The sequence below is a fragment of the Rattus norvegicus genome, chromosome 11 (assembly GCF_036323735.1).
Source record: "Rattus norvegicus strain BN/NHsdMcwi chromosome 11, GRCr8, whole genome shotgun sequence".
In the NCBI taxonomy this organism is placed as follows: Eukaryota; Metazoa; Chordata; class Mammalia; order Rodentia; family Muridae; genus Rattus; species Rattus norvegicus.
In genome coordinates, this window is record NC_086029.1 from 12,708,269 (window position 1) to 12,721,202 (window position 12,934).

Below are 12,934 nucleotides of genomic sequence, written 5' to 3' on the forward strand. Positions count from 1 at the left end.
CTAGGCGAATTCAGTGAGTTCCCAATGGGACATGCTTGTATGAGTTTGCTTTTCAATATCGAGCAACATTTTAAGGAACGGAATCCAAATAACATGGTGAATTGAGTAGGTTCAAAATAGGATTCGCATGTAATAAGCTTGTTATTCAAGATAGAGCAACGTTTTAACGAACTGAAACACTGTTTCTTTGTGAATTCAGTTTGTTCCTAGTAGCCTGCTCTTGTAATATGTGTACTTCTAAGGATTTATAAAAATTTTGTGAGCCGAATCTGAGTAACATGGTGAATTCGGTTAGTTCCCAATAGGCCGCAGTAGTAATAAGTGGACTGTTCGGGATATAGAAAAATTTTCACGAATGGAATCAAAATTTCTAGGCGAATTCAGTGAGTTCCCAATGGGACATGCTTGTATGAGTTTGCTCTTGACTATCGAGCAACATTTTAAGGAACGGAATCCAAGTAACATGGTGAATTGAGTAGGTTCCCAGTAGGATTCGTATGTAATAAGCTTGTTATTCAAGATAGAGCAACGTTTTAACGAACTGAAACACTGTTTCTTTGTGAATTCAGTTAGTTCCTAGTAGCCTGCTCTTGTAATATGTGTACTTTTAAAGATTTATAAAAATTTGGTGAGCCGAATCTGAGTAACATGGTGAATTCGGTTAGTTCCCAATAGGCCGCAGTAGTAATAAGTGGACTGTTCGGGAATAGAAAAATTTTCACGAATGGAATCAAAATTTCTAGGCGAATTCAGTGAGTTCCCAATGGGACATGCTTGTATGAGTTTGCTTTTCAATATCGAGCAACATTTTAAGGAACGGAATCCAAATAACATGGTGAATTGAGTAGGTACCCAATAGGATTCGCATGTAATAAGCTTGTTATTCAAGATAGAGCAACGTTTTAACGAACTGAAACACTGTTTCTTTGTGAATTCAGTTTGTTCCTAGTAGCCTGCTCTTGTAATATGTGTACTTTTAAAGATTTATAAAAATTTGGTGAGCCGAATCTGAGTAACAGGGTGAATTCGGTTTGTTCCCAATAGGCCGCAGTAGTAATAAGTGGACTGTTCGGTATATAGAAAAATTTTCACGAATGGAATCAAAATTTCTAGGCGAATTCAGTGAGTTCCCAATGAGACATGCTTGTATGAGTTTGCTCTTCACTATCGAGCAACATTTTAAGGAACGGAATCCAAGTAACATGGTGAATTGAGTAGTTTCCCAGTAGGATTCGCATGTAATAAGCTTGTTATTCAAGATAGAGCAACGATTTAACGAACTGAAACACTGTTTCTTTGTGAATTCAGTTAGTTCCTAGTAGTCTGCTCTTGTAATATGTGTACTTTTAAAGATTTATAAAAATTTGGTGAGCCGAATCTGAGTAACATGGTGAATTCGGTTTGTTCCCAATAGGCCGCAGTAGTAATAAGTGGACTGTTCGGGATATAGAAAAATTTTCACGAATGGAATCAAAATTTCTAGGCGAATTCAGATAGTTCCCAATGGGACATGCTTGTATGAGTTTGCTTTTCAATATCGAGCAACATTTTAAGGAACGGAATCCAAATAACATGGTGAATTGAGTAGGTTCCCAATAGGATTCGCATGTAATAAGCTTGTTATTCAAGATAGAGCAACGTTTTAACGAACTGAAACACTGTTTCTTTGTGAATTCAGTTAGTTCCTAGTAGCCTGCTCTTGTAATATGTGTACTTTTAAAGATTTATAAAAATTTGGTGAGCCGAATCTGAGTAACAGGGTGAATTCGGTTAGTTCCCAATAGGCCGCAGTAGTTATAAGTGGACTGTTCGCGATATAGAAAAATTTTCACGAATGGAATCAAAATTTCTAGGCGAATTCAGTGAGTTCCCAATGGGACATGCTTGTATGAGTTTGCTCTTCACTATCGAGTAACATTTTAAGGAACGGAATCCAAGAAACATGGTGAATTGAGTAGTTTCCCAGTAGGATTCGCATGTAATAAGCTTGTTATTCAAGATAGAGCAACGATTTAACGAACTGAAACACTGTTTCTTTGTGAATTCAGTTAGTTCCTAGTAGCCTGCTCTTGTAATATGTGTACTTTTAATGATTTATAAAAATTTGGTGAGCCGAATCTTAGTAACATGGTGAATTCGGTTAGTTCCCAATAGGCCGCAGTAGTAATAAGTGGACTGTTCGGGATATAGAAAAATTTTCACGAATGGAATCAAAATTTCTAGGCGAATTCAGTGAGTTCCCAATGGGACATGCTTGTATGAGTTTGCTTTTCAATATCGAGCAACATTTTAAGGAAGGGAATCCAAGTATCATGGTGAATTGAGTAGGTTCCCAATAGGATTCGCATGTAATAAGCTGGTTATTCAAGATAGAGCAACGTTTTAACGAACTGAAACACTGTTTCTTTGTGAATTCAGTTTGTTCCTAGTAGCCTGCTCTTGTAATATGTGTACTTCTAAGGATTTATAAAAATTTTGTGAGCCGAATCTGAGTAACATGGTGAATTCGGTTAGTTCCCAATAGGCCGCAGTAGTAATAAGTGGACTGTTCGGGATATAGAAAAATTTTCACGAATGGAATCAAAATTTCTAGGCGAATTCAGTGAGTTCCCAATGGGACATGCTTGTATGAGTTTGCTTTTCAATATCGAGCAACATTTTAAGGAAGGGAATCCAAGTATCATGGTGAATTGAGTAGGTTCCCAATAGGATTCGCATGTAATAAGCTGGTTATTCAAGATAGAGCAACGTTTTAACGAACTGAAACACTGTTTCTTTGTGAATTCAGTTAGTTCCTAGTAGCCTGCTCTTGTAATATGTGTACTTTTAAAGATTTATAAAAATTTGGTGAGCCGAATCTGAGTAACATGGTGAATTCGGTTTGTTCCCGATAGGCCGCAGTAGTAATAAGTGGACTGTTCGGGATATAGAAAAATTTTCACGAATGGAATCAAAATTTCTAGGCGAATTCAGTGAGTTCCCAATGGGACATGCTTGTATGAGTTTGCTTTTCAATATCGAGCAACATTTTAAGGAACGGAATCCAAATAACATGGTGAATTGAGTAGGTTCCCAATAGGATTCGCATGTAATAAGCTTGTTATTCAAGATAGAGCAACGTTTTAACGAACTGAAACACTGTTTCTTTGTGAATTCAGTTAGTTCCTAGTAGCCTGCTCTTGTAATATGTGTACTTTTAAAGATTTATAAAAATTTGGTGAGCCGAATCTGAGTAACATGGTGAATTCGGTTAGTTCCCAATAGGCCGCAGTAGTTATAAGTGGACTGTTCGCGATATAGAAAAATTTTCACGAATGGAATCAAAATTTCTAGGCGAATTCAGTGAGTTCCCAATGGGACATGCTTGTATGAGTTTGCTTTTCAATATCGAGCAACATTTTAAGGAACGGAATCCAAGTACCATGGTGAATTGAGTAGGTTCAAAATAGGATTCGCATGTAATAAGCTTGTTATTCAAGATAGAGCAACGTTTTAACGAACTGAAACACTGTTTCTTTGTGAATTCAGTTTGTTCCTAGTAGCCTGCTCTTGTAATATGTGTACTTCTAAAGATTTATAAAAATTTGGTGAGCCGAATCGGAGTAACATGGTGAATTCGGTTAGTTCCCAATAGGCCGCAGTAGTAATAAGTGGACTGTTCGGGATATAGAAAAATTTTCACGAATGGAATCAAAATTTCTAGGCGAATTCAGTGAGTTCCCAATGAGACATGCTTGTATGAGTTTGCTCTTCACTATCGAGCAACATTTTAAGGAACGGAATCCAAGTAACATGGTGAATTGAGTAGTTTCCCAGTAGGATTCGCATGTAATAAGCTTGTTATTCAAGATAGAGCAACGATTTAACGAACTGAAACACTGTTTCTTTGTGAATTCAGTTAGTTCCTAGTAGCCTGCTCTTGTAATATGTGTACTTTTAAAGATTTATAAAAATTTGGTGAGCCGAATCTTAGTAACATGGTGAATTCGGTTAGTTCCCAATAGGCCGCAGTAGTAATAAGTGGACTGATCGGGATATAGAAAAATTTTCACGAATGGAATCACAATTTCTAGGCGAATTCAGTGAGTTCCCAATGGGACATGCTTGTATGAGTTTGCTCTTGACTATCGAGCAACATTTTAAGGAACGGAATCCAAGTAACATGGTGAATTGTGTAGGTTCCCAGTAGGATTCGTATGTAATAAGCTTGTTATTCAAGATAGAGCAACGTTTTAACGAACTGAAACACTGTTTCTTTGTGAATTCAGTTAGTTCCTAGTAGCCTGCTCTTGTAATATGTGTACTTTTAAAGATTTATAAAAATTTGGTGAGCCGAATCTGAGTAACATGGTGAATTCGGTTAGTTCCCAATAGGCCGCAGTAGTAATAAGTGGACTGTTCGGGATATAGAAAAATTTTCACGAATGGAATCAAAATTTCTAGGCGAATTCAGTGAGTTCCCAATGGGACATGCTTGTATGAGTTTGCTTTTCAATATCGAGCAACATTTTAAGGAACGGAATCCAAATAACATGGTGAATTGAGTAGGTTCAAAATAGGATTCGCATGTAATAAGCTTGTTATTCAAGATAGAGCAACGTTTTAACGAACTGAAACACTGTTTCTTTGTGAATTCAGTTTGTTCCTAGTAGCCTGCTCTTGTAATATGTGTACTTCTAAGGATTTATAAAAATTTGGTGAGCCGAATCTGAGTAACAGGGTGAATTCGGTTAGTTCCCAATAGGCCGCAGTAGTAATAAGTGGACTGTTCGGGATATAGAAAAATTTTCACGAATGGAATCAAAATTTCTAGGCGAATTCAGTGAGTTCCCAATGGGACATGCTTGTATGAGTTTGCTCTTCACTATCGAGCAACATTTTAAGGAACGGAATCCAAGTAACATGGTGAATTGAGTAGTTTCCCAGTACGATTCGCATGTAATAAGCTTGTTATTCAAGATAGAGCAACGATTTAACGAACTGAAACACTGTGTCTTTGTGAATTCAGTTAGTTCCTAGTAGCCTGCTCTTGTAATATGTGTACTTTTAAAGATTTATAAAAATTTGGTGAGCCGAATCTTAGTAACATGGTGAATTCGGTTAGTTCCCAATAGGCCGCAGTAGTAATAAGTGGACTGTTCGGGATATAGAAAAATTTTCACGAATGGAATCAAAATTTCTAGGCGAATTCAGTGAGTTCCCAATGGGACATGCTTGTATGAGTTTGCTTTTCAATATCGAGCAACATTTTAAGGAAGGGAATCCAAGTATCATGGTGAATTGAGTAGGTTCCCAATAGGATTCGCATGTAATAAGCTGGTTATTCAAGATAGAGGAACGTTTTAACGAACTGAAACACTGTTTCTTTGTGAATTCAGTTAGTTCCTAGTAGCCTGCTCTTGTAATATGTGTACTTTTAAAGATTTATAAAAATTTGGTGAGCCGAATCTGAGTAACATGGTGAATTCGGTTTGTTCCCAATAGGCCGCAGTAGTAATAAGTGGACTGTTCGGGATATAGAAAAATTTTCACGAATGGAATCAAAATTTCTAGGCGAATTCAGTGAGTTCCCAATGGGACATGCTTGTATGAGTTTGCTTTTCAATATCGAGCAACATTTTAAGGAACGGAATCCAAATAACATGGTGAATTGAGTAGGTTCCCAATAGGATTCGCATGTAATAAGCTTGTTATTCAAGATAGAGCAACGTTTTAACGAACTGAAACACTGTTTCTTTGTGAATTCAGTTAGTTCCTAGTAGCCTGCTCTTGTAATATGTGTACTTTTAAAGATTTATAAAAATTTGGTGAGCCGAATCTGAGTAACATGGTGAATTCGGTTAGTTCCCAATAGGCCGCAGTAGTTATAAGTGGACTGTTCACGATATAGAAAAATTTTCACGAATGGAATCAAAATTTCTAGGCGAATTCAGTGAGTTCCCAATGGGACATGCTTGTATGAGTTTGCTTTTCAATATCGAGCAACATTTTAAGGAACGGAATCCAAGTATCATGGTGAATTGAGTAGGTTCAAAATAGGATTCGCATGTAATAAGCTTGTTATTCAAGATAGAGCAACGTTTTAACGAACTGAAACACTGTTTCTTTGTGAATTCAGTTTGTTCCTAGTAGCCTGCTCTTGTAATATGTGTACTTCTAAATATTTATAAAAATTTGGTGAGCCGAATCTGAGTAACATGGTGAATTCGGTTAGTTCCCAATAGGCCGCAGTAGTAATAAGTGGACAGTTCGGGATATAGAAAAATTTTCACGAATGGAATCAAAATTTCTAGGCGAATTCAGTGAGTTCCCAATGGGACATGCTTGTATGAGTTTGCTTATCAATATCGAGCAACATTTTAATGAAGGGAATCCAAGTATCATGGTGAATTGAGTAGGTTCCCAATAGGATTCGCATGTAATAAGCTTGTTATTCAAGATAGAGCAACGTTTTAACGAACTGAAACACTGTTTCTTTGTGAATTCAGTTAGTTCCTAGTAGTCTGCTCTTGTAATATGTGTACTTTTAAAGATTTATAAAAATTTGGTGAGCCGAATCTGAGTAACATGGTGAATTCGGTTTGTTCCCAATAGGCCGCAGTAGTAATAAGTGGACTGTTCGGGATATAGAAAAATTTTCACGAATGGAATCAAAATTTCTAGGCGAATTCAGATAGTTCCCAATGGGACATGCTTGTATGAGTTTGCTTTTCAATATCGAGCAACATTTTAAGGAACGGAATCCAAATAACATGGTGAATTGAGTAGGTTCCCAATAGGATTCGCATGTAATAAGCTTGTTATTCAAGATAGAGCAACGTTTTAACGAACTGAAACACTGTTTCTTTGTGAATTCAGTTAGTTCCTAGTAGCCTGCTCTTGTAATATGTGTACTTTTAAAGATTTATAAAAATTTGGTGAGCCGAATCTGAGTAACAGGGTGAATTCGGTTAGTTCCCAATAGGCCGCAGTAGTTATAAGTGGACTGTTCGCGATATAGAAAAATTTTCACGAATGGAATCAAAATTTCTAGGCGAATTCAGTGAGTTCCCAATGGGACATGCTTGTATGAGTTTGCTCTTCACTATCGAGTAACATTTTAAGGAACGGAATCCAAGTAACATGGTGAATTGAGTAGTTTCCCAGTAGGATTCGCATGTAATAAGCTTGTTATTCAAGATAGAGCAACGATTTAACGAACTGAAACACTGTTTCTTTGTGAATTCAGTTAGTTCCTAGTAGCCTGCTCTTGTAATATGTGTACTTTTAATGATTTATAAAAATTTGGTGAGCCGAATCTTAGTAACATGGTGAATTCGGTTAGTTCCCAATAGGCCGCAGTAGTAATAAGTGGACTGTTCGGGATATAGAAAAATTTTCACGAATGGAATCAAAATTTCTAGGCGAATTCAGTGAGTTCCCAATGGGACATGCTTGTATGAGTTTGCTTTTCAATATCGAGCAACATTTTAAGGAAGGGAATCCAAGTATCATGGTGAATTGAGTAGGTTCCCAATAGGATTCGCATGTAATAAGCTGGTTATTCAAGATAGAGCAACGTTTTAACGAACTGAAACACTGTTTCTTTGTGAATTCAGTTAGTTCCTAGTAGCCTGCTCTTGTAATATGTGTACTTTTAAAGATTTATAAAAATTTGGTGAGCCGAATCTGAGTAACATGGTGAATTCGGTTTGTTCCCGATAGGCCGCAGTAGTAATAAGTGGACTGTTCGGGATATAGAAAAATTTTCACGAATGGAATCAAAATTTCTAGGCGAATTCAGTGAGTTCCCAATGGGACATGCTTGTATGAGTTTGCTTTTCAATATCGAGCAACATTTTAAGGAACGGAATCCAAATAACATGGTGAATTGAGTAGGTTCCCAATAGGATTCGCATGTAATAAGCTTGTTATTCAAGATAGAGCAACGTTTTAACGAACTGAAACACTGTTTCTTTGTGAATTCAGTTAGTTCCTAGTAGCCTGCTCTTGTAATATGTGTACTTTTAAAGATTTATAAAAATTTGGTGAGCCGAATCTGAGTAACATGGTGAATTCGGTTAGTTCCCAATAGGCCGCAGTAGTTATAAGTGGACTGTTCGCGATATAGAAAAATTTTCACGAATGGAATCAAAATTTCTAGGCGAATTCAGTGAGTTCCCAATGGGACATGCTTGTATGAGTTTGCTTTTCAATATCGAGCAACATTTTAAGGAACGGAATCCAAGTACCATGGTGAATTGAGTAGGTTCAAAATAGGATTCGCATGTAATAAGCTTGTTATTCAAGATAGAGCAACGTTTTAACGAACTGAAACACTGTTTCTTTGTGAATTCAGTTTGTTCCTAGTAGCCTGCTCTTGTAATATGTGTACTTCTAAAGATTTATAAAAATTTGGTGAGCCGAATCTGAGTAACATGGTGAATTCGGTTAGTTCCCAATAGGCCGCAGTAGTAATAAGTGGACTGTTCGGGATATAGAAAAATTTTCACGAATGGAATCAAAATTTCTAGGCGAATTCAGTGAGTTCCCAATGGGACATGCTTGTATGAGTTTGCTCTTGACTATCGAGCAACATTTTAAGGAACGGAATCCAAGTAACATGGTGAATTGAGTAGGTTCCCAGTAGGATCGTATGTAATAAGCTTGTTATTCAAGATAGAGCAACGTTTTAACGAACTGAAACACTGTTTCTTTGTGAATTCAGTTAGTTCCTAGTAGCCTGCTCTTGTAATATGTGTACTTTTAAAGATTTATAAAAATTTGGTGAGCCGAATCTGAGTAACATGGTGAATTCGGTTAGTTCCCAATAGGCCGCAGTAGTAATAAGTGGACTGTTCGGGATATAGAAAAATTTTCACGAATGGAATCAAAATTTCTAGGCGAATTCAGTGAGTTCCCAATGGGACATGCTTGTATGAGTTTGCTTTTCAATATCGAGCAACATTTTAAGGAACGGAATCCAAATAACATGGTGAATTGAGTAGGTTCCCAATAGGATTCGCATGTAATAAGCTTGTTATTCAAGATAGAGCAACGTTTTAACGAACTGAAACACTGTTTCTTTGTGAATTCAGTTTGTTCCTAGTAGCCTGCTCTTGTAATATGTGTACTTCTAAAGATTTATAAAAATTTGGTGAGCCGAATCTGAGTAACATGGTGAATTCGGTTAGTTCCCAATAGGCCGCAGTAGTAATAAGTGGACAGTTCGGGATATAGAAAAATTTTCACGAATGGAATCAAAATTTCTAGGCGAATTCAGTGAGTTCCCAATGGGACATGCTTGTATGAGTTTGCTTTTCAATATCGAGCAACATTTTAATGAAGGGAATCCAAGTATCATGGTGAATTGAGTAGGTTCCCAATAGGATTCGCATGTAATAAGCTTGTTATTCAAGATAGAGCAACGTTTTAACGAACTGAAACACTGTTTCTTTGTGAATTCAGTTAGTTCCTAGTAGTCTGCTCTTGTAATATGTGTACTTTTAAAGATTTATAAAAATTTGGTGAGCCGAATCTGAGTAACATGGTGAATTCGGTTTGTTCCCAATAGGCCGCAGTAGTAATAAGTGGACTGTTCGGGATATAGAAAAATTTTCACGAATGGAATCAAAATTTCTAGGCGAATTCAGATAGTTCCCAATGGGACATGCTTGTATGAGTTTGCTTTTCAATATCGAGCAACATTTTAAGGAACGGAATCCAAATAACATGGTGAATTGAGTAGGTTCCCAATAGGATTCGCATGTAATAAGCTTGTTATTCAAGATAGAGCAACGTTTTAACGAACTGAAACACTGTTTCTTTGTGAATTCAGTTAGTTCCTAGTAGCCTGCTCTTGTAATATGTGTACTTTTAAAGATTTATAAAAATTTGGTGAGCCGAATCTGAGTAACAGGGTGAATTCGGTTAGTTCCCAATAGGCCGCAGTAGTTATAAGTGGACTGTTCGCGATATAGAAAAATTTTCACGAATGGAATCAAAATTTCTAGGCGAATTCAGTGAGTTCCCAATGGGACATGCTTGTATGAGTTTGCTCTTCACTATCGAGTAACATTTTAAGGAACGGAATCCAAGTAACATGGTGAATTGAGTAGTTTCCCAGTAGGATTCGCATGTAATAAGCTTGTTATTCAAGATAGAGCAACGATTTAACGAACTGAAACACTGTTTCTTTGTGAATTCAGTTAGTTCCTAGTAGCCTGCTCTTGTAATATGTGTACTTTTAATGATTTATAAAAATTTGGTGAGCCGAATCTTAGTAACATGGTGAATTCGGTTAGTTCCCAATAGGCCGCAGTAGTAATAAGTGGACTGTTCGGGATATAGAAAAATTTTCACGAATGGAATCAAAATTTCTAGGCGAATTCAGTGAGTTCCCAATGGGACATGCTTGTATGAGTTTGCTTTTCAATATCGAGCAACATTTTAAGGAAGGGAATCCAAGTATCATGGTGAATTGAGTAGGTTCCCAATAGGATTCGCATGTAATAAGCTGGTTATTCAAGATAGAGCAACGTTTTAACGAACTGAAACACTGTTTCTTTGTGAATTCAGTTAGTTCCTAGTAGCCTGCTCTTGTAATATGTGTACTTTTAAAGATTTATAAAAATTTGGTGAGCCGAATCTGAGTAACATGGTGAATTCGGTTTGTTCCCGATAGGCCGCAGTAGTAATAAGTGGACTGTTCGGGATATAGAAAAATTTTCACGAATGGAATCAAAATTTCTAGGCGAATTCAGTGAGTTCCCAATGGGACATGCTTGTATGAGTTTGCTTTTCAATATCGAGCAACATTTTAAGGAACGGAATCCAAATAACATGGTGAATTGAGTAGGTTCCCAATAGGATTCGCATGTAATAAGCTTGTTATTCAAGATAGAGCAACGTTTTAACGAACTGAAACACTGTTTCTTTGTGAATTCAGTTAGTTCCTAGTAGCCTGCTCTTGTAATATGTGTACTTTTAAAGATTTATAAAAATTTGGTGAGCCGAATCTGAGTAACATGGTGAATTCGGTTAGTTCCCAATAGGCCGCAGTAGTTATAAGTGGACTGTTCGCGATATAGAAAAATTTTCACGAATGGAATCAAAATTTCTAGGCGAATTCAGTGAGTTCCCAATGGGACATGCTTGTATGAGTTTGCTTTTCAATATCGAGCAACATTTTAAGGAACGGAATCCAAGTACCATGGTGAATTGAGTAGGTTCAAAATAGGATTCGCATGTAATAAGCTTGTTATTCAAGATAGAGCAACGTTTTAACGAACTGAAACACTGTTTCTTTGTGAATTCAGTTTGTTCCTAGTAGCCTGCTCTTGTAATATGTGTACTTCTAAAGATTTATAAAAATTTGGTGAGCCGAATCTGAGTAACATGGTGAATTCGTTTAGTTCCCAATAGGCCGCAGTAGTAATAAGTGGACTGTTCGGGATATAGAAAAATTTTCACGAATGGAATCAAAATTTCTAGGCGAATTCAGTGAGTTCCCAATGGGACATGCTTGTATGAGTTTGCTCTTGACTATCGAGCAACATTTTAAGGAACGGAATCCAAGTAACATGGTGAATTGAGTAGGTTCCCAGTAGGATCGTATGTAATAAGCTTGTTATTCAAGATAGAGCAACGTTTTAACGAACTGAAACACTGTTTCTTTGTGAATTCAGTTAGTTCCTAGTAGCCTGCTCTTGTAATATGTGTACTTTTAAAGATTTATAAAAATTTGGTGAGCCGAATCTGAGTAACATGGTGAATTCGGTTAGTTCCCAATAGGCCGCAGTAGTAATAAGTGGACTGTTCGGGATATAGAAAAATTTTCACGAATGGAATCAAAATTTCTAGGCGAATTCAGTGAGTTCCCAATGGGACATGCTTGTATGAGTTTGCTTTTCAATATCGAGCAACATTTTAAGGAACGGAATCCAAATAACATGGTGAATTGAGTAGGTTCCCAATAGGATTCGCATGTAATAAGCTTGTTATTCAAGATAGAGCAACGTTTTAACGAACTGAAACACTGTTTCTTTGTGAATTCAGTTTGTTCCTAGTAGCCTGCTCTTGTAATATGTGTACTTCTAAAGATTTATAAAAATTTGGTGAGCCGAATCTGAGTAACATGGTGAATTCGGTTAGTTCCCAATAGGCCGCAGTAGTAATAAGTGGACTGTTCGGGATATAGAAAAATTTTCAAGAATGGAATCAAAATTTCTAGGCGAATTCAGTGAGTTCCCAATGGGACATGCTTGTATGAGTTTGCTCTTCACTATCGAGCAACATTTTAAGGAAGGGAATCCAAGTAACATGGTGAATTGAGTAGTTTCCCAGTAGGATTCGCATGTAATAAGCTTGTTATTCAAGATAGAGCAACGATTTAACGAACTGAAACACTGTTTCTTTGTGAATTCAGTTAGTTCCTAGTAGCCTGCTCTTGTAATATGTGTACTTTTAAAGATTTACAAAAATTTGGTGAGCCGAATCTGAGTAACATGGTGAATTCGGTAGTTCCCAATACGCCTCAGTAGTAATAAGTGGACTGTTCGGGATATAGAAAAATTTTCACGAATGGAATCTAAATTTCTAGGCGAATTCAGTGAGTTCCCAATGGGACATGCTTGTATGAGTTTGCTTTTCAATATCGAGCAACATTTTAAGGAACGGAATCCAAATAACATGGTGAATTGAGTAGGTTCCCAATAGGATTCGCATGTAATAAGCTTGTTATTCAAGATAGAGCAAAGTTTTAACGAACTGAAACACTGTTTCTTTGTGAATTCAGTTAGTTCCTAGTAGCCTGCTCTTGTAATATGTGTACTTTTAAAGATTTATAAAAATTTGGTGAGCCGAATCTGAGTAACATGGTGAATTCGGTTAGTTCCCAATAGGCCGCAGTAGTAATAAGTGGACTGTTCGGGATATTAAAAATTTTCACGAATGG